This window comes from Gossypium raimondii, chromosome 12 (assembly GCF_025698545.1).
Source record: "Gossypium raimondii isolate GPD5lz chromosome 12, ASM2569854v1, whole genome shotgun sequence".
NCBI classification, from domain to species: Eukaryota; Viridiplantae; Streptophyta; class Magnoliopsida; order Malvales; family Malvaceae; genus Gossypium; species Gossypium raimondii.
In genome coordinates, this window is record NC_068576.1 from 26,325,589 (window position 1) to 26,347,993 (window position 22,405).

General features: G+C 34.8%; 1 non-coding gene across 1 annotated transcript; it reads right to left on the bottom strand.

The window, feature by feature from the left end:
- Positions 1–413: 413 nt before the first annotated feature.
- On the bottom strand, positions 414–520 carry LOC128035702 (small nucleolar RNA R71). Its single transcript, XR_008192253.1, has one exon. It is a non-coding gene; the product is annotated as a small nucleolar RNA R71 (small nucleolar RNA).
- Positions 521–22,405: the final 21,885 nt, after the last annotated feature.

The window sequence follows — 22,405 nt, forward strand, 5'->3', positions numbered from 1 at the left end:
TAAATCGAATTCAAGATTATCCTTTCTTCTTCCTTTATTTTCCATCAAACCACCTTTCTAAAGCCCGCCATTCACGTTTCCAACCTTTACAAAATACATTACATTTGGTACTTCTTAATTTCGATCGGGAACTTTCACGACTCATAATCACCTTACGAGGATGAGCTTACATCATCAGTGGATTACCCATTGAAGATCCAAGACTCCATTTACAAATTTTTTTAGAGGTTTGTGACTCGTTTAGACAACAGGGTGTGCTTGAAGATGCCTTGCGGCTTAAATTATTTCCCTGAAGAGATTATGCGAGAGCATGGTTAAATGCTTTGTCGTCGTGGATAGTGGGATCATGGAATGATTGGAATGATCTTTTACAGAGGTTTTTGCTATGGTATAATCCCCCAAATATGAATGCCAAGCTTAGAAATGACATCACATATTTTTGGTAATCAGAGGATGAAACAATAGATGAAGCTTGGGAATGATTTAAAGACTTTATTCAGAAATGTTCGATGCATGGATTTCAACATTAGACTTATATGAAGATATTCTATAATGGGTTGAATGCACTTATGAGGGTGGTAGTTGATGCTTCTACAAATGGTACTTTTTTCGATAAATCTTATAAAGAAACATATGAGATTTTGGAAAAGATTGCCAACAATAATTATCAATATCCTACCACAAGAGTTGGGATAGGCAAGAGAGTTGTTGGTAGTATGGAACTGGATGCAATCACTTTGTTGACAGCCCAGGTATCTTCTTTATCTAACATGATCAAAACAATGAAAAGGCCTATTGTAGTCGAGGAGATGAAATCAACCACACTATCATGTGTTTATTGTGGTGAAGACCTTGTGTTTGATGAATGCCCATCAAACTCAGCATCCGTGTGCTACATGAATAATTTCAACCGAAACAGTAACCCCTATTCCAACACGTATAATCCTAGCTGGAAGCAACATTCAAAAATTAGTTTAAATAATCAAGGTACGGGGAATTTTACCAATACGACAAGATAGAATGTCATCAATGCACTGCCTGGTTATAATCAACCTATGCCGAGGCAAAATGTCCAGCAAAGTCAGGCATCAGTTTCATCATCATCATCTATTGAAGCCTTATTGAAGGAGTAATGGCCAATAATGATACTATAATTCTGAGTCAGCTGCATATCTTTGAGCTCTTGATAATCAAGTAGGGCAAATAGTGAATGCATTAAATTCGAGACCATAAGGGGTATTACCAAGTGATACGAGAATTTAACATCATAAGGGAAGGAGTAGTGCAAGGCCATCACTCTTAGAAGCAGAACTCAGCTTGATAACGTTGCTCAAGATGCCATGATAGGAGAGGATAACTTGAATAACAACCACATAAAGACCTCAGAGTCATCTGAAAAACATACTGAATCTAAAAAGGGTAAGTAGCAAAATTCTATGGCAGAATCAGATCAAGTTGTCGACAAAAATGCCACAGTAAAACAATATCAGCAACCTGAAAGACGATTACCTTTACCTTTTCCTCAGTGATTTCACAATTTTAAGCAAGATATTCAGTTCAAAAGAGTTTTAGAGGTATTGAAACAACTCCATATTAACATATCGCTAGTTGAAGCTTTGGAGAAAATGCCCAACTACGTGAAATTTATGAAAGATATATTGTCAAAGCAGCGCATATTGGGAGAATTTGAGTCTGTCACTGATCGGCTGTTTAATGTCATAGAAATAATGTGCAAGCGTACACTGCCGATGCAAGTATAGTAGATAGATGTGAGTCTGCCGAATATCGATCCCACAGGGATGGTAGTCTTTTTCTACTAATGTCGGTACAATAACTAGATATAGATAAGATAAATTTTAAGGATAGTTGTCGATGCAATAACTTGAAAATGATAAAATAAAATATGATAGTGATAAACTGGGATCCCCAACATGAATCTTCAGCAGAATACTAAATGCTCACAAGTTATAAAAGTGTTGGTGATTGTCGAGGCAATAAAATTCAATGTAAATCCTACTCAGCATTACTCCTCTATTTAATCTGAGGCTTAAACATGCATATTAAGCTCACCTTCCGATGATGGCAATACGACACTATTAAGAACAAGTGGACTAAATTCCTCTAATCCTCACTCAACTTCCGTTGAAATGCTTGCTAGCTCAAACTGTCACTACACTTTCAAGTGTTAGTGACTACAATAACACTTCTGTGTTACATTCAAACCCGAAGATGAAACAATAAAAGAAAGATTAAATAAGATAACATTTCACCAAGAATTCATCAGTACTTCCATACAATCAGAAACTAGAGAGTAATCACTAGCATTTAGAAAGAAATAAGAAAGAATCGAGTTGATAATTCTATTCCTAGACAACTCGACTGAATCTCTCTATTCCCTCTTGTCTCACACTTAGATCTCCTCGTCAAGAGCTAGTCTACATTCGGTTTTCACATTGGCTCACCCGTGAGAGGCTTAAGCTGCCATGGCCGTAAGTTTCAAGGTAGGATGATGAAGATGATGATGGAGAAAAAAAACTCCTTTTTTTCTTCTCACGTCCACCTTTTATGTCCTCCTCCAACAGTACATGTGTCCTTTCCTCAAAATTATTCTATCCTTGTACATGTAGGTTGGTTATACTAGACTGGACAGCTCACACAGTTTTGGTTCTTATCCGGACAGCTGTCAGGTGCAGCAAAAATTCTAGACGCAATCTGGTATTAACTCATACAGCGACATTAATGCAATAAGATAGCAAAATTAATGATAAAATAGGCTAGGATTCATTGAGTTATAAAATGCAATTTACTAAACTAAAAATGCTAAAATGTATGCTAATGATAACTAAATGGGAACAATTTAACCAATAAGTAATGGGGAAAACCTATGTTCTTTCTAGTGCTATCACACCTACAAACTTGAGTTTTTAGTTGTCCTCAAGTAAAACAGAAACTAGCAAGGCTACAAAAATTTTACTAAGGCAAATGATCATTCTAGTAACTTGAATCCTCTAATTTCCCAATGGATGAATCACATTCAGATGAAAGAATATTGCATTGAAAATTCATAAGCATGAATGAATAAGGTTGCAACTTCATCAAAGCTAGTATCATGCTTTAAACCCTAAGTTCTATCTACCATTGCAACATTTATTGTACAATACTAAGTAAATACATACATATATTTTTTTTAGAATAAGGGACATCATTGCATTACTGTACCCTTGTTCCTGAGAAGTAATGATGGGGTGCAACAAACCCCCAGGGAGTACGTAATTGCGTCGACACACACTAATGCAGCAACAGCCTTTGGCTAGATTAATTTTTCTAATGCTTGTATTAGAGTGTTCCCTTTTTAACATTCTATAAAACACCCACTTTGGAGTCTCTACTTTATAACTATATGTACATATATAAGTAGTTGTAAAAATAAAATTCATTCAAGATTGAAGGAATGATGACAGCCATCCATTACTAATGCAACCTAATCCATTCATCAAAGAATTGAAGCTACAACTTCTGTCAAATTTATCCAACTCACTCATTGATAATTTACATGATTCAAGAATTAAGCATCAAATGTAACAAAAATTTTGAACAATTTTCATTAACTATAATTAAAACTTGCATGCTTCATTTTCGATTTGTTTTTAAATGTGGGTGCCTTTCCAAGCCTCATGTGCATTCCCCTAAACTTAAGGTTTGCATTGTCCCCAATGCACTAACATGAAAATGTAATGACAATAAAAATGCAATGACAATATATATTTATCAAAATAAAACCTACAACTACATGCGCATGAATACTATAACTAAAGCTTAAAATAAACTAACTCAGTTTTTTGCACCATCGATGTGGCTGCATGATGTTTCTTTCTCCTCTTTATTTTATTTATTTATCCTTGAAGCACTTCCTTTTCTTTTCTTTAGGCTTTACAGGGTCTTCGGATTGCCCCTCAGTGTCTGGCTCTGCCCCGTCATCATCGACTGTTGTTTTTGTAGGAGAGGTCACTTGGAGTGGTCCAGTGTAGACCATTATTGCCAATGAATTACATTGCTCCTCACTAGTTACCTCAGCAACTTTCACCAGTCTCACTCCAGTTCACTCCAACTTATCAATATTTGCACCCACAGACTCGGGTGCGGTGGCAATCTTCTCAATAGAATCTTCTTCTTCTTTTTCTTTCTCACTTTTAACAACTTTTTCATCCTCAACAACAACTTCCTCTTTTGCAGTAGCAACCTCCTTCTCAACAACAGTGTCCTCTTAATCAGCAAAAATACCATCCTTAAACAAGCTATCAATCTTCCGCAAGCATTATTCAATGTCCCTGGATTCCTCTTCTTTCTCAGTATCAGAGACCTACATAATGAGTGGGGATGCCACTGGTCTATCTCGGCCTTTTAAGTCATCATTCAAGGAAGAGGGGTCATAATTGCGAATGATTGGTGGAAACACAAGGAATTCTGATAGTGGGGAGTGGCTTACTTGGCCTAATGTGGCTACAATAGAACTGTTCCAGGCTCTAGAATAAGCATAAAACAAATTATGAGATTTCTCCATGTTTTCTATTGTAGCGACAAAGCTCGTTGATTGTTGCAGCGTCCCATGATATTAAACCTTCTCGAACGAAAATGAACTCTAACTCATGATCGTAGAGATTAGCATAAAACTCACGTACTAGTGAAGGATAGTAGCTACCAGGATGGGTGCAAAAGGTTTCCCATTTTAAATTCGAAATGGTTTTGGAGACTTGCTTACCCAAGTCTTGTTGTGGCAAAAAGGAAGTGCCCTACTCAGGATGGAAGTTTCACTTCACTATATTTTCATGAATTTGTTCCTTTGCTACTTTATTCAAAAAGATTACTGGCTCCTTTGTCTGCATTGGCCTGAGGGATTCTGATTCACGAACTGTGGTAGCAAAGGATGCATATTCTCTAGAAAATTTGGTAGCTTTCTTGACCGACCCTCTTGCTTTGGCCATCTTTTGTTGGGGGAGAACGGTTTAAAGGTAAAAAGATATGATTTTGAGAAGAGAAAAGAAATAAAAATGGTTTCTTGAATGTGTTACAGTCGGTACAATAGGAGGGGATTTATAGGGGTGAAAGAGGAAGATGGAGCGGCGTATTTTTTTTGGAGAGATATAAGACTGGCGGGAAGAGTTGTATCCAATAGAAATTGTGCCCACTCAGAAGGATCAAACGGTTGAGTGAGTTTTGATCCAATGGTGGAATATGAATTTCTCTAAATTCTGATGAGCTATAAATGGTATTAAATACCTATGGAATACGCTGACAGTAAGATTTCAATGCGTCGATAATGGTACCTAATTATTCTACAAAAAGGAAGGAAAACAAACTTTAACAAAACATAAATAAAACAAACTAAAATTATCGGGTAATAAGTAAAAATTAAAACTTTTCGACCAATTTAATCGCCTCTGCCTGCTTTTGATCATTGTTGCAAAAATAGTGTTTCAGCCTCTGTCCGTTCACTTCGAACTAGTTTCCATTATGTAAATCTCAAATTGTGACTGCACTATGATTAACTCCATATCTTTTCAGTGTGGTCGTTACTTGGTTGCAATGAAAGTGTGTACCCTGATCACTAATCAATGCCTTTGGTGTGCCAAAGCGGGTGAGTATATGAAAAAATTTTAGCATTGTCTTAGCACCATCCTTTGGGACTGTAATAGCTTCAACCCAGTTTGAGACATAGTCAACAGCCAGTAATATATAAAGATTTCCAAATGAACTCGAAAATGGTCCCATAAAATCCATACCCCAAACATCGAATAATTCAACCTCCATGTTTGGCTACTGCAACATTTCATTGCGTCGGGATATAGAATCCATGCGCTAACACTTATCACATTGATTCACAAAATTGTGGGCGTCTTTAAATAATGTCAGCTAGTAGAATCCTGATTGGAGAACTTTAGCAGCAGTTCTCATACCACCGAAATGACCTCCATAAGGAGCATCATGACAATGCTTCAGGATTGAAAGCATCTCCTTTTTCGAAACACAACGTCGAATAATATTTTCATTTCATACCTTGAATAAATGTGACTCGTTCCAATGATACTTCACTACATTACAAAGAAGACTTTCTTTTTATGGCCTGTGACACCCAATGGGATTTTTCTACACACTAGATAATTAACAAAATCCGCATACCAAGGGGTTGCATATACAACAAATAACTTCTCATCTAAGAATTCGTCGACAATTTGAAGTATGTTTCCATCTTCGCTACTAGCTTCCAATAAAGGCAGATAGTCTATGACTTGATTCTCTAAACCCTTACGGTCTTTTATCTCGATGTCAAATTCTTACAACATCAATATCCAGTATATCAGTCTTGGTTTGGCATCCTTTTTCGCAAATAGATATCTTAGCATCGCGTGATCAGTGAATACCATAACCTTTGCGCCAACAAGATAGGAACGAAACTTGTCGAAAGCAAAGACTACAACCAGCAATTCTTTCTCACTGGTGGTATAATTGAGTTGAGCCTCTGTAAGAGTTTTGCTAGCATAATAGATGGTGTGAGATATTTTTACCTTTCGTTGTCGCACCCACGACAAAGTAGCTTGCATCGCACATAACTTCAAAAGGTTGAGACCAATTGGGTGAAACGATAAAGGGTGCATTTACTAGCTTGTTTTTTAACTGAAAAAAGGTATCCAGACATGCATCGTCAAAGAAGAATTTTCGATTCTGTTCTAGCAATGAGTAAAAGGGCTTTGTAACTTTTGAAAAATCTCTAATAAAACTTCGGTAAAACATCACATGTCCCAAAAAACCGCGAATACCCCTCACGTTTTTGGTGGAGGTAATTTTTCAATGATTTCCACATTAACTTTGTCTACTTGAATGCCTTGACTAGAGATGCGGTGTTCTAATACAATACCTTCAGTTGCCATGAAATGACATTTTTCCCAACTCAGAATAAGATGTGTGTCCTCACATTGCTTCAGTACTTTATCCAAATTGTCAACGCAATGATCAAAATCATTCCCATAGACTGAGAAATCATCCATAAATACCTCTAAAGAGTTTTCGATCATAACTGAGAATATTGTCATCATGCATCTTAGAAATGTGGCTGGTGCATTGTACAGACCGAAAGGCATACGGTGAAAAGATAAAGTACCAAAGGGACAGACAAAGGTTGTTTTCTCCTGATCCTCCGGTGCAATAGAAATTTGATTGTACCCAAAATAGTCGTCTAAAAAGCAATGATAGGCTTTTCCAGCATTTGGTCAATAAAAGGAAGCGGCCAGTGATCCTTCTTTGTGACTGCATTCAATTTGGAATAATCCATACAAACTCACCATCCCGTGCGAATACGTGTAGGAATTAATTCATCCTTATCGTTGCGAACCACAGTGATACCACTCTTTTTAGGTACGCATTGCACTGGACTTACCCAATTGCTATCAGAAATCAGGTAAATAATTCTAGCATCAAGCCATTTTATGATTTTCTTTCTTGACAACTTCCTTCATCTTCTCATTTAATCTTCTTTGCTAAACAATCGATTGCTTGCCTTCATCTTCCAAATTACCTTGAATATCAACAATACTCCAAGAAATAGCTCGTTTATGTTGCTTGAGAAGATGAACCAATTTCTCTTCTTGAATTACATCCAGTGTTGCGGAAACAATAACTCAGAGAGTATTGTGATCACCTAGAAAGACATATTTAAGATGAGGAGGTAGTGGTTTCAATTCCAGAGTAGGAGCTTCTTCAATAAATGATTTGAAAATTAGGGTTTTTTTGTTGGCTAGGTCTAAGGATTCAATCTGCCATCCATGCTTGAGTTCAAGATTATTAGCTTCAACCATGCTATCACAATCGTCTAAACATTCGGCATCAGACGTCACTGCAAACTCTTCCAAAAGTACTGTGCTTTGGTCATTGAATTCTTCCTTGATTAGATCATCTAACACATCAACAGTATGTCATTCTTCTTTGTCGTTGTATTGAAAAGATTCAAAAACACTAAAGGTAACTTTCTCTTCATTAAGTTGCATGGTTAGTTCACATTTATAAACATCAATCAAAGTTTGGTTGGTGGCTAAAAATGGTCGTCCCAAGATTATGGGAACCTCCTTGTCTGTCTCACAGTCAAGTATGATCAAATCAGCCGAAAAAACAAATTTATCTACACGAACTAAGACGTCTTTTATTTTCCCTTCAGGTTTAGCCAAGGATCGATTGACTAGTTGTAATGTCACTGTAGTAGATTTTATGTGACTAATTCCAAACTTTCTAAAAGTGGATAGTGGCATTAGGTTAATGCTAGCTCCTAAGTCACATAAAGCCTTACCCAAATAATGATTGCCAAGTGAACATGGGATGGTAAAGCTCCCAGGATCTTTCAATTTAGGGGGCAACTTGTTTGTCAAAACAACATTACAACCTTCTGTGAGTGTAATAGTTTCAATATTAGTGAGATTTTTCTTCTTGGACAAGAGGTCTTTCATAAATTTCCCATAACTTAGAATTAGTACCAGAGCATCCACTAAAGGAATGTTGATTTGTAGTTGCTTCAGTGTGTCTAGGAACTGCTAATACTACTTGTCATGCTCATTCTTCCTGAATCTTTGTGAGAAGGGTAAAGGTAGAGATATATTTGCTTGCGCCGACACCTTTGATTGCATCAACAAATTTGAAGGTCTGATATTAGGCATATGAGTGACAATTTATGGAACTTCTTTATCTATTGCATCGACAAATTCTTCAGATTCAACCTTCTCACCAGTGATCACTCCATCCATATCTTGAGGTGCTACAGTAGAGTCGATAAATGATTTGCTAGTTTGTTTACCACTCCGAAGAGTGATAGCCTTACAATGTTCTTTCCCCCTTGGACTAGGATTTTTCGTGTCACTAGGTAATGAACCTGGTGGTCGAGTATTTAGATTTGAAGCAAGTTGTCCTAATTGCGCTTCCAGTGCTTCACTGAAAGATGAATTTCATTGTATGATAGCTTCCATGCGAGTAATATGTTCCTGCATTAACGACTCAAGAGCTGCTAACGAGTCAGAAGTAGAAGCTTGAGTGTATGGTTACTGTCGATGTCCTTGAACATGTTGATTTGATAGTGAAGAGTGTTGTGGCTATATCGGATTTTGGTGTGGATGTGTCTGGCATTGTTGTGGATGTATCTAAGTGTGCTTATTGTAGTTATGCTGTTGTTGATTGTAGTTCCCTTGCCTAGGATTATAATTGCCCTGAGTAAATGTATTCCCATATCTGAATGTCGTAGCATTTTATCCAGCATTCTGAGTTCCCCAAAACTGTAAGTTGCGTGCAGAGTTGTTGTAAGAATTTCCATAAGAATTGTTATAGATGTTACTAATATAACAGTCATTCTTTGCATGTTGCGGACAATCTTTACAGCTATGGTTGTCACTACAAATCTCACAACAAAAGGTAGGAACATCAACTTGCTGAGCGACTTGTATAGGTGCAACACCACTAGTCCCTTGCATATTTTTAATCATGTTTGTGAGAGAAGAAACTTGAGCACTTAGTGCAGTTATTGCGTCCAATTCAATAACTCCTGGAGTAGTTTTTGCTTTTGCAGCTCTGAAGATGGGTTATTGATAATCATTCTGAGCAATTCTCTCAAGAATTCTCACAGCATCATTATAATTAGAATCTAGAAAAGGTCCATTAGCTGATGCGTCAACAAGATTCCTTTTATGTGAATTTAGCCCATTATGAAAAATCTCAATTTGCGTTTCTAGTTGAATGCCGTGCATGAGACAATGCCAAAGTAAATTTTTATAATGTTCCTATGTGGTGTGAAGATTTTCATCATCCAACTGATGATAAGCAGTAATATCATTTCGAAGATGAGCATTAATTGTCGGTGGGTTTAATCACAAAACAAACTGTGTTGCTAATGCATCCCAAGATGTAATTGATCCGGCAAGTACTCCAAAAAACCAAGTACGGGCTCTTCCTTATAAGGAATAAGGAAATAATTGCATCATCAGGAACACCTTGTTGACTAAAAGAAACATAAATCAATAAAAAGGATTTAAGATGTTTTCTCGCATCTTTGTGTGGCAGCCCAGCATATTGTCCATTAGAATTCAACATTTGAAACATTACTGGCTCGACTTCAAAATTCCCAGCTTGGATTGCTGGCCTAACAATTCCTGGTTAAAAATCGTCCAAAATAGGTACTACAAAATCTCGTATAGTCCTATTTTGTATGCGAGTATTAACATTTTACTGTTGCATCAGGGGTATGGCTGCATTGTTCCATGGTAGAGACATATTTCTTTGTTCTTGAATTCTACTCCAAATAGTCCTTTCAATTTTTGGATAAAAATCAGCAAGAAAATCAAAATTTCTTCGGGTCATAAAACACATGAATTGAAGTTAAAGAAATAGCAAGAAAGAAAAACCAATTAGTGAAAACTAAATATTATATAAGGAAAATAAAGTACAAAAACACAGAAAAACAAAAACAAACATCAAACAAATACCATCCCCAGCAACAACGCCAAAAACTTGATCAGCTATTTAACGTCAGATCAATAATGTGCAAGCGTACATTGTCGATGCAAGTATAGTAGACAAATGTGATTCTGTTAGATATCGATCCACAAAGATGGTAGTTTTTTGTCTATTAATGTCAGTGCAATAGCTAGATATAAATAAGATAAATTGTGAGGATAGTTGTCGATGCAATAACTTGAAAATAATAAAATAAAAATATGATAGTGATTAACTAGGATACCCAACATGAATCTTTAGCAGAATACTAAATGCTTACAAAGTATAAAACTGTAGGTGATTGTCGAGGCAATCAAATTTAATGTAAATTTTACCTAGCATTACTCCACTATTTAATCTGAGACTTAAACATGCATATTAACCTCACCTTTCAATGATGGCAATACGACACTATTAAGAACAAGTGGACTAAATTCCTCTAATCCTCACTCAACTTCCATTGAAATGCTTGTTGGCTCAAACTGTCACTGCACTTTCCAGTGTCAGTGACTGCAATAACACTTTCGTGTTAAAAAAATTCAAACTCCAAGATTAAACAATAAAAGTAAGATTAAATAAGAAAACATTTCACCAAGAATTCATCAGTACTTCCTTACAATAAAAAATCAGAGAGTAATCACCAACATTTAGAAAGAAATACGAAAGAATCAAGTGGAGAATTCTATTCCTAGACAACTCGACTGAATCTCTCTCTTCCCTCTTGTCTCGAACTTAGATCTTCTAGTTAGGAGCTAGTTTGCATTCCGTTTTCACGTTGGCTCACCAGTGAGAGGCTTAAGCTGCCATGGCCGCAAGCTTCAAGGTAGGATGATGAAGATGATGATGGAGAAAAAAAGCTTCGTTTTTTTCTTCTCACGTCCACCTTTTATGTCCTCCTGCAACAGCACATGTGTCTTTTCTCAAAATTATTATCCTTGTACTTATAGGTTGGTTATACCAGATTGGATAGCTCAAGCAATTTTGGTTCTTATCCGGACAGCTGTCAGGTACGACGACAATTTTGGATGCAATCTGGGATTAACTCATGCAGCGGCATTAATGCAATAAGATAGCAAAATTAAGGATAAAATAGGGTAGGGTTCACTGAGTTATAAAATGCAATTTACTAAACTGAAAATGCTAAAACATATGCTAATGATAACTAAATGAGAACAATTTAACCAATAAGTAAGGGGAAAACCTATGTTCTTTCTAGTGCTATCAGTCCCTCTGATTTAAGGGTGTACAACAATGTTGATAAATAAATTACCTCTGAAGTTGAAGGACCTAAGGAGTTTCACTATCCCATGTTCAATTGGAAATTATTATGTTGGTAAGGCATTATGTGGTCTAGGAGCGAGTATAAATCTAATGCCTATGTCTATTTTGAGGAAGCTAGGGATTGCAAAAGTAAGACCTACTATGGTTACGTTGCAACTGGTTGACCGATCCTACGTGCATCCAGAAGGTAAAATTGAAGACATGCTTATCTTTCTTGCAGATTTCTTTATTTTAGAATGTGAAGCTGACCAAGATGTGCTAATTATTCTTAAAAGATCTTTAATGTATTTAATGCTTTGAAATGTGTTGATGTTAATGATGAATGCTACGCCATTGGGTTATAGAAACAATAGTGGAGGAGTTCATCAGATGTTGCCACAACAATTCTGACAGTGATGAAGACTCACTTGAGCAAAGTGATACAACAAGTTTTGAGAAATTCAGAGAATTTATGGCAGCCAAGCAGATAGTAGATAAATTAGGAAAGAAGTTACCTTTGGATTTATCAAATCAACCTTTCAATCCTCCAAAACCTTCTATAGAGAAACCTCCTACACTTGATTTAAAACCGTTGTCGCAGCATTTGAAGTATATATATTTGGGCAACAATAGTAGTTTTCCAGTAGTAATTTCTGCGGAGCTAACACCCGAGCAAGAGGCAAGGTTTTTAAAAGTTCTTCGGTGATTTAAAAAGGCATTGTGATAGACCCTAGCTAATATAAAGGGAATTCACCCTACATTCTGCATGCATAAGATCTTGCTGGAAGATTGCCCTAGCAATTCCATTGAACAACAGAGAAGACTGAATCTGATCATGAAAGAAGTTTTCAAGAAAGAGATTATTAAGTGGCTTGATGCTGACATTATTTACCCGATTTCAAACAACTCATGGGTGAGTCCTGTACAATGTGTACCTAAGAAAAGTGGTGCCAAATTGGTAAGTAATGAAAATAATGAACTCATACCAACTCTCACTATCACGGGATGGAGAGTATGTACGGATTACCACAAGCTTAACAAGGCAATGAGGAAGGACCATTTTCCCTTATCATTCATTGATAAAATGTTGGATAGATTAGGTGGGAAAGCTTTCTACTATTTTTTGGATGGTTATTCAGGATATAATCATATTGCCATAGCTCCCAATGACCAAGAGAAGACAATTTTCACATGTCCATATGGTACTTTTGCGTTCAGACGGGTGTCGTTTGGGTTATGTAATGCCCTAACAACTTTTTGACATTGTATGATGGCCATATTCTTTGACATGGTGGAAAACTTTCTTAAAGTCTTCATGGACAATTTTTCTGTGTTTGGGAATGATTTTGAGGATTGTTTGAAAAAAATAGAGTTGGTTCTATGCCACTATGAAGAAACAAATCTTATTTTAAATTGGAAAAAAATGTCACTTATGGTTCATGAATGAATTGTCCCTGGGCATAGGATATCACAGAGAGGAATTGAAATGGACAGAGCAAAAACTGAAGTGATAGAAAAATTGCCATCTGCCACTAGTGTTAGGGGTATAGAAAAATTGCCATCTGCCACCAGTGTTAGGGGTATTATAAGTTTTTTAAGTCATGCAGGTTTTTATAGATGATTCATTAATGGCTTTTTGAAGATATCTAAACCCTTGTGCACTTTGTTGGAGTAAAATAAACCTTTCAATTTTGATGAACATTACTTGGTAACCTTTGAAGAGTTAAAGAAAAAACTTATAGCAACAACAATTGAAGTAGCTCTAGAATGGAAATTTTCTTTTGAACTCATGTGTGAAGCCAATGATTATGCTGTGGGAGCCATGTTGGGGCGAAGGAAAGACAAAATACTACAGGCAATAAATTATGCTAGTATAACTTTACTGGAAGCATAACTTAATTACACCACCATGGAAAAGGATTTATTGGCTGTGGTGTTTGCATTCAATAAATTTCGTTCTTATCTAGTTGGTATAAAGGTCATAGTCTACACAGATCATTCTGCAATTAAGTTATCTAATGAGTAAGAAAGATGCTAAGCCAAGGTTGATTAGGTGGATATTTTTGCTGAAGGAGTTTAACTTGGAAATTAAAGATCGGATAGGGACTGTGAATCATGTGGATGATCACTTGTCAAGGTTAGAATATGGAAGTGAAGGTAGTTACAACACACTTATTAAAGAAGAATTTTGAGATGAACAACTGTTAGTTGCCACGACATTACCTTGGTATGCTGACATAGTGAACTATTTATTAAGTGGTGTGTTGCCACTTGATCTTAATAGTCAAAGAAGACAAAAATTTCTTTATGATGCCAAGCATTATTATTGGGATGAACATTTCTTGTTTAAACATTATGCTGATCAAATAATTAGGAAATGTGTTCTTGATGACAAAATACATATCATTCTACAACATTGTCATTCAGCTCCTTATGGTGGACATTTTGGAGGGATGAGGACTACTGCTAAAGTACTTAAGTCAGGTTTTTATTGGCTAAGTTTGTTCAAGGATGCTCATGAATTTTATCAGTCATGTGACCATTTTCAGAGAAAAGGAAATCTATCTAGGTGACACGAAATCAATTGCAATGTTTTCTGGAGCATGAGTTGTTTGATGTATGGGGAATAGACTTTATGAGTCCATTTCCACTGTCAACGGGAAAATTATACATACTGTTAGCAATGGATTGTGTCTCTAAGTGGGTCGAGGTTGTTTCCCTTCCTATTAATGATGCGAGGTTAGTAATGAAGTTTTTACACAAGAATATTTTTACAAGATTTGGTACACCTAGAGCCATTATTAATGATGATGGGTCTCATTTTGATTGCAAGTTGGTAGCCAATGCTTTCCATCAATGTGGGGTGAAACATAAGATTGGCACAACATATTACCTCCAAAATAACGGACAAGTTGAAATTTCTAACAGAGAAATTAATTTTTTTTAGAAAAGTGGTGAATCCTACTTGTAAGGATTAGTCTACCAGATTGGATAAAGCTTTGTGGGCTTACCGTACCGTGTACAAAACATCGTTGGGGTTGTCACCTTTTAAGCTTGTCTATGGTAAGGCATGTCACCTTCCTGTTGAACTTGAACACAAAGCATTTTGGGCTATTAAGAAGCTGAACATGGATTGGGGTGCTACTGGCCATAAAAGGTTGTTAGAATTGAATGAAATGGAGTAGTTTCAAGTACAAGAATATGAGAATGCTAAGCTATACAAGGAAAGACGAAGCATTGGCACAATAAAAGAATGATGCTATGGCAATTTGAACTAGGACAACAAGTGTTGTTATTCAACTTTAGGCTCAAATTGTTCCCAGGTAAATTAAAATATCGCTGGTCAGGTCGTTTTGAAATAGCCTAGGTGTATCCTAATGGAGCTGTTAATATCAAAGACTTGAAAACAGGGGTCACATTTAATGTTAATGGGCAACACTTAAAGCACTATTTGGGTGCCTATATGGATCGAGACAAGCACTCCATTGATCTCTGAGATGTTTGAGCTAACGATTTCTTTTATCTTTCTTTTGTTTAATTGCTTCACTTTAATTTTATTTTTAGTACTTATTTAATACTGATTCCTTTTCTGTTTTTATATTTGAATAGTTTTCTATGATTTCTAGAGATAGAATAAAGAATGTGAACTGAGCAGTTGTGATATTAAGAGAAGTTTACCGTAGCATTGCAACAAACTGGGTAATGGATAACATGAGGATGATCGGACAGATAATTCCAAGGGAGATATTTTTTTTCTTAGATGGGGCAATTCTTACTGGGTGAGTTGATCGACTGTAAACATCACAGCAATAATGTGCAAGCATACACTGTCAATGTAAGTATAATAGACAAATGTGAGACTGTCAGATATCGATCCCACAGGGATGGTTGTCTTTTGTCTATTAATGTCGGTGTAACAATTAGATAGAAATGAGATAAATTATGAATATAGCTATCGAAGCAGTAAATTGAAAACAATAAGATAAAGTATGCTATGGATAAATTGCGATCCCCAATATGAATCTTCAGCAGCGGCCCTATTTTTGGCATCCTTTCTCATTAGTTCATTCCTTTCTAAGGGAGTTTCATATCACATTCCAATATTGATTATGTGCCCACGTACATGCCAAGAGCCATAGTGGGGCGGATAACACTTAGTTTACTTGTTAACTTTAGAGCTTGCCTGTAACACCCCTTACCCGAGTCCCTTGCCGGAACAGAGTGCGAGGTATTACAAGAACTCAAACACTTGTAATTATTCCAATTGAGATACATCATTACTAATATATTTTTTTAGAAAAATTTTGACATAATTCCTTTTCATAAACATTCAATCCCTCCTGCAAATTTTCGAAACACAATTTCAAATAACTTCAATATTTCAACCAAATACGTTATATGTTCGGACACAATTTATCCATCCACAACATTATAAATACTTTGTTTGTAGTTTTAAGAAAAATTTTATCAATTAATATATACCAACATTTTAAACCTAATAATATTTTATATATATATTTATACCACATTACATTAAGTCATCTATACATGCCATATTTCAAAAGTATTGGTTGCAAAATACCCAAAAGATGATGATGATAGTGTGGATGATGTTCTGACTTCGTCCAATTTTCGAGCTGATTGATGTCACTATAAAACAAGGGAAAATAAAGAGGAGTAAGCATATAGCTTAGAAAGTAAACATAAAGCATATAGCTTAGAAAGTAAACATATGAAAAATAAACAAATTTCTAACCTGATTTCATAGAAACATAATTTTATTCACACATAAATTTCATTGTTTGTTCAATTTCCAGCAAGCTATTTTTCTGCGTCACAGTCACTAATTAATTCTTATCTGGAGCTGAAGGGTTCCAAATTAAGTTCTGTAAATTTTCCTTGAAACTAGACTAGTATATCTTTCTACCATAAAATTTTAAGAATTTTTGGTTAAGCCATTTAATACAGTTTATTCTTTAAACCTTCCCTTATTTCACTGCTCGATAGCTCTGACATCTCTTTAAAATTTACTTAATTCTTTGTACAGAACTCAAACGATGTCCTTGTTTGTTTCTATTGAAAATAGAATCAATTAGAAATTCAATCATGTAAATTACAAGCCATAATTATTTTTTTACAATTTTTTGTGATTTTCCAAAGTTGAAAAAGGGGATTTCGAAATCAATTCTACCCTGTCTCACTAAAATTAAAATATTTCAAAATATCTAACTCTTTTTCTTTCTCTTTTTATTTCATGTGAAAATAGACTCACTCAGCTTGAATTTCATATATTATTTAGCCCCTAATTCAATTTACACCATTTATGGTGATTTTTCAAAGTTGCTTAACTGTTGTTGTTTAAAACTGTTTTATTTCTAGATTTATTTTTTTTGGAGTTTTGATATTTCATACCATCTTACACATGGGTCGATTAAATATCAAGCCCAGTATTCCTCACATAATCTTGTCCATTTCATATGTACATTCACCTTTCCAATTTCCCTGTTGAACACTCGGAATATTATCCGTTACTCGGTGGATTCAGCACTTAACAACCACCTTAAATTCAGTGATACGGGGAATCAGCACATAGCAACCCCTTTCACAGTAAAAAATACGGCGGATTCAGCACTTAGCAACCACCTTTATATTCAGTAATACGGGGAATCAGCACATAGCAGCCCCTTTCACAATCAAAGATACGGTGGAATCAGCACTTAGCAACCATCTTTAAAGTCAATAATTCGGGGAATCAGCACTTAGCAACCCCTTTTTATTCAATGTTTTCCGGTCTATTCCGAGTATTCATTCGGAAACCTTGTTTTTCAACATTTTACCACCTTTCTCAAACTTAACAACATTTTTATGATCCACATCAAATATTTATTCTATATTCAATCAAATCTCAACAATATATTGAATAAAATTAAAATAATGCATTAATTCACATGCATACTTACCTCGGTGCAAAATATTGTAATTTTGCAATTTACTCCACGATCTTTTCCTTTCCCCGATTGAGGTTGTCTTCTCGTCTTTCTTGATCTATAATAGCAAATTTAGCTTATTTAATATTCACATTTATTAAAACGGTCCTCAACTCAACTTTTTGAAAAATTACGATTTTGTCCCTAAACTTTTGCATATTTATATTTTTGTTCCAAAGCTCGAAAATTAAAATTCACTCATTCTTATGTTTTACGACATGCTGAACACTTTTTCCTTCTATGGCAACATCAAATTCTCACTCTAACATGTACTTTTGAACATTAAATATTTTTACCGATTATGTCAATTTACCCGTTTTCGCTTAAAATCGCTTAGCAAAAGTTGTTTAACATAATTTCTAGCTTCATATTCTACCATAAAACAGCAAAATAAACACATTTCACCGATGGGTATTTTTCCAAATATGAACCCTAACATGAATTAATGGTAGAATAAGCTAAACCGAGCTACGAGGATCTCAAAAATGCGAAGAACATTAAAAACGGGGCTAGTATGCACTTACTATGAGCTTGAGAAAGTGAAGAAACCCTAGCTATGGGTTCCTTCAAATTTTGGCAGCAAGTTATGAAGATGGACACCATTTTCCATCTTTTTCCCATTTTAATTCTATTTATTTACTAATGACTAAAATGCCCTTACTTGAACTTTTTACAATTTAGTCCTTTTAACTAAATTGAGTGCTCAAACGTCAAAATTTTTGAATGAAATTTTCACGAAATTTTTGCTTGAAATTGTAGACCATTAAAATATAATGATAATAATTTTTACCTCGTCGAATTTGTGGTCCTGAAACCACTGTTCCGACTAGGCCCAGAATCGGGCTGTTACATCGCCCATATACCGGGAGTTACCTTACCTTGATCTCGTCCAAACATCAGGCCTAAGATTTAGCTTAGAGTACCCTAACTTCCTTTTAACCTCTTTCTCTCAAGGAGAAGAAGAGAGAGAATATATTTTCTTATTAACCTATCTTAAACTCTTAACTTAACCCAAGTCTTTATTGGATATTTAAAATGCCACGTCAGTCATTGGGAGGTCTTATCCAAATATAAAAATTCTAAGAAAGCTAATCAAATGTTTTCCTTTGGTTCTTAACTATCTTGTTTCACGTTCGATTGATTCCTAACTATCCTTTCCTTATAACTTAACTGGAACAAGGCCAACTTTACGGGGTGCTCTTTATTGCTAACTTAACCGAACATACTTCTTGATCACTATGTGCTAACCCAGTGTTCGTCAATATCAAGGCGTCATAGGCACACTCAAATAGTCCTTATCCTTAGTCTAGCTCTAACACTATACACTTCTATACTCATCGTACCCTTCTTCTTTCTTGAACAACATTCAGATACTAAGACTTCCTCGGATAGGATGTTATAGACTCAATACCCATCATGAACATGCTATCATTCGTGAGACATCTTAGGACAATCTCACTAAGAGTCATGCAAGAATAGTTATCCTTAAAAGGAAATCTCATCCAGTGAACCCACATCATAAAGTTTACCTTAGGGTGTGGCCAGGGTTGGAACCGGATCAAAACTTTATAATGCTATCACTTAGGGACCATTAATGGAGGTCGTATTTCTTGTTCAAGGACCTTCTCCCATTCAATATTTTAAAGCCATGCAAAGTTTTTATCCCAGATTTCAAGAATGATCATACAATTGTCCTAGTGACATTCTTACCTAATTTATATGACATGCTTCCAATATATGCATGGCATGCTATGCCAATTTTATAATATTCACATTAGTTTATTCACAAGAATCAATCAATTATAAAAATAAACAATTTTGATTCTCCACATTTTTTCTTTTAAAGGAAGAATAATATAAGTGAATGTGAATCGTGCACCAAGTAGGGTCCGAGGAAAGGAAGGTGAGTCATATTTGACCACTTAAAAACCAAGTCTTTCCTTTACAAATCCAATTCTAGACATTCACCTTCTCATTACTATACTTCTCATAGCAATCGAATAACCTAAAGAAGTGAATAGAATAATACAACACATGTGTTTTCTCATTAGCACCCTTCTTTTTTTTAACCGATCAACTGTGGATCATCTCATACATATATATCAAAATTATAATATAAAATAATATAAATATCATAAAAAATTATAAAATAGATATATAAGGAGATAGGTAATTAAAATAAAATTGTCAACCAAAGTTTTCGTGGTTCTATTTTTAGAAAATAAATGAAAAACAAAAATTACACAATTTTCACCACAAGGCATTCCTTGGGTCTTCAACCATCGTCGCTCCATCTTCTCCTCATCATGGGCTCCTTTTAGAATAATTACATTTAATTCCTATGTTCATTTTCAGTAACAAGAATTCTATGAATTAAAAAAAAATAGACCTACGTAGAGATGATAGTCCACAGTCTATTTCCTAAGAACCACAACCTTGGAAAAAATAACAATTATATAACAAATCTAGTTTATTTATTTATACTTATAGATAGAGCACAACCTGGCTCTGATACCAATTATTGGAAAAAATTGGTCTGGAAAATGGAGTGAAAAATAAGTCTAAGGAAAAAATATAATTTTAAGTTTTTTCCAAAACTAGAAAATGGTTATGATATCTAAAGTAATAAACATTTAATCAAAATTGTACCTTTTGATTCATCTAGGATGACCATTTCGACAGAGCAGTCTTCTCCACTATCCCTAAGCTCACATATAGTGATCAAGTCAACCATCACAAAGACGAACGGGATATCATTTACTCATGTCTCGGGATATGAATTTCATTGTTGTGAATGATGCTACATATTGCAAAAGTCATACTGTCACATCCCGAATTGGCCCTAGAAGTTTCGAGGGTAAATTAAGAATTTTGGCTCGAAGTGGGTTAAAAAATTTTGAATTCTGGTAACTCGAAATTATTTTTTACTATAACTTTTTGGAAATTAAATCAAAATTTGAAAATAATGTACAAAAGACCTTTAAATTTAAATAGAGGACTATTTTGTAAAAGGGTTAAATTAAGAGTAGTTTTAAAGCAAATAAACCAAGTTTTAAAATCAGCCCATTTCCCCCCTTTTAAACCTACTTTTGACTTGAATGAAAAAAAAAAAAAGAAACCCCTTCATCCATTTTCTTTGTGTCGTCCATTAGAGAAGAAAACTCCAAAATTTCATCCTTTAATTTTTGGTTTTTATTACTCCAATCTTTTATTTTCTATTATCCTTCAAAAATAAAACTCCCTTTGAATTCAAACAAAGACACCAAAAAAACCATTAAATCCATTACTTTTTCTTAAAGTGAGTTTTTTTGAGTTTTTAATCAAACATTCGTTTCTCCTTTGACTAAGGTAATGTTTCGTTTTCTTATTAGTTTTTAAAGATATCTAGCCTTTTAGATTGAGTTTTTATCTATTGAATCAAAAGTTTTGAATAAATGCCGATATTTGGGTCGTTAATTGTGAAATTTGGGATTTTGTATAAAATCAATGTTTCAAAGTATTTTTCAACTTCTTTTGATGAGATTAGAAGGTTTCTAAAATTTCCTTAAAGTTTCATTAAAGAATTCCAAGGTTTTAATTGAGTTTTCGTGAAAATTGCCATTGTATGTCGAAATTTTGAAACCATGAATCTGTGTAATATTGTGTGGTTTGAGGGTTGAGAATTATTCTAAGATGTACAATTAGATGATTGGGATTGATTATAGGCTACGAGAATGAGTAAATAGTAAGTTATTTGGGTTTCAAAGACTTGTGTTTTTTGATTATTCAGGTGTGTCTATAGTTATAAATTAATTATGTTTGTTGTGTGGTTAATTTTGGTGAAGATTTGGAACCGTTGGAGCCTTTGAAGAATAAGGGAAAAGGAAGGGAAAAGCTAGTTTGAGCTTTCGACAATTAGGTGAAATAGTGAATGGTGAGTGTTTGGAATCACTTCCAGTAGACATGATTCATAGTGTTAATTTGGAGTCTAGGAGTAGCCTAAACCCCTACTCTAAGTTTCGAGTGTAAGCTCTCTTATTGTAACACCCCTTACCCATGTTCATTACCGAAACAAAATATGAGGTATTACTAGAACTCAAACACTTATAGTTTTTTGTTTAAAATTTTGGTAGCATTTCTGCTTATTTTTACATAAAACCCCCTGCAAATTTCCAAAGACAATTTCAAACAACTTCAATATTTGCAACCAATTACAGTTATATATTCAAACATAATTTATCCATTAAAAAACACCAACATATTAAACCGAAAAATACTATATATATACATATCTATACCACATTACATAAAGTCATCTATACATGCCATGTTTCAAAAGTGTTGATTGCCAAAATACCCAAAAGTTGACGATAGTGTGGGTGATGTTCTGACTTCGTCCAATTTCCAGGCTGATCGATGTCACTATAATCAAGGGAAAATAAAGAAGAGTAAGCATATAGATTAGTAAGTAAACACATGACAAATAAATAAATTTCTCACATGATTACAAAGTAACATAATTTTAACCACACAAATTTCATTGTTTGCTCAACTTCCAGCAAGCTATTTTTCTGTGTCACAGTTACAAATTTATTTTTATCTGGAGCTACAGGGCTCCAAATTAAGTTCTGTAAATTTTATACAAAATTATACTCATA